Genomic DNA, 1,331 nt, shown 5'->3' on the forward strand with positions numbered 1-1,331 from the left:
GGTACATTTAAAATATACTATTTTTATTTTTTAGTATTTCTTCCTTTTATATTAAACTTTAATTTTATTTTCTTTTTATGTTATTTTAGAGTTAAATTTCATTCAAAAAGGCCACAACAACTGTAATTACATTCGAGTCAGAATTCGTGAAACCGATCACTAAAATTTGTTTTTGAATTTAAATAGGGTTTAGCGGAAAAGGAGTCGCAAAATATAACTTCGTAAAAATGCTTGTTTTGTAAAGAAACCCCTTATAATTTTTAGTCATGTGCCTCATTAAAAAATAAATAAAAGTAATAATATAAAGAACCAAAAAAATAATTAATTTTGCAGGTCATGGGACTCGAACGCACGACTTCACTTCAGTTCAGCGCATTGTCAGCTGCGTAGATCCGAGTCGTAAAAATACAATTACGACGCATCGCAAATTAAAATATTTTTGTAAACAAATGGTAAAAACTTAGTGGCATTGTAAACGGAGATGTATTATAAATCGAGATATAGCAAAATCGAGATTTAGGTAACTTTAACACTCCGTCAACAAACTCGGCATCAGAGTTGCAAACTTTTTTCCGGAGCCTGCCTAATTCATATATACGATTCGCTTGCATTGTCATTGTCATGTGGAATGATATAAAAAGTGTAGTTTCGGCGTTTTTTAAACAGGGTTCTTAATATATATCCATTATAGCCACTTCATTCTGGAGGGAACAACTATTTTTTTTTAACAGGAGCAACTATCACGCAGCAGCGAACCCGTTTGACAGGAAAAAGGATTTCCAAGTTAGTTGGTGTTAAATTCCATGCTAAACAAATAATGTCTTGTATTTCGATATCCTTGTATTTCTTTTATTTATGGAGGCAAAGTTTGAACAGGCGTTTTACAACATTTATCCAATTTTTTTTTTTAAGAAACATCGAATGTTTTACTTCACGATGTTTGCATCACATTTGTGCATATGTTCAGTTGTACGTATGTATGTCCATATCGCACACCTCGCTATAAAGTGAGCTAACTCAAAATTCAGAGACGGAATTTTTACTGTTTGCGGATCGTACATAATCAACGCAATTAATATAAAACCCGGTATAACAGTAGTTTTTTAGTTAATGTATATAATCATGAAGAAAAAAATATTTGCCCTAATTGGATGTAAGTCCTATAAACTGGTTTATGCAAAAAAAAAATCCCCCTTCTTTGAGTTGATCGCACTTTAGATCTCGGTGTGCGATATGTACTATATATGTGTTGACACAAACGTCATTGCCTTAGTCTGTTATTAAAAGTTATTTGAGGGATTCACAACGGTTTCGTAAGTGTCGTATTGTTG

The sequence above is a fragment of the Rhagoletis pomonella genome, unplaced genomic scaffold (assembly GCF_013731165.1).
Source record: "Rhagoletis pomonella isolate Grant_MI unplaced genomic scaffold, Rhpom_1.0 Rhpom_scaffold_00004, whole genome shotgun sequence".
Classification (NCBI taxonomy): Eukaryota; Metazoa; Arthropoda; class Insecta; order Diptera; family Tephritidae; genus Rhagoletis; species Rhagoletis pomonella.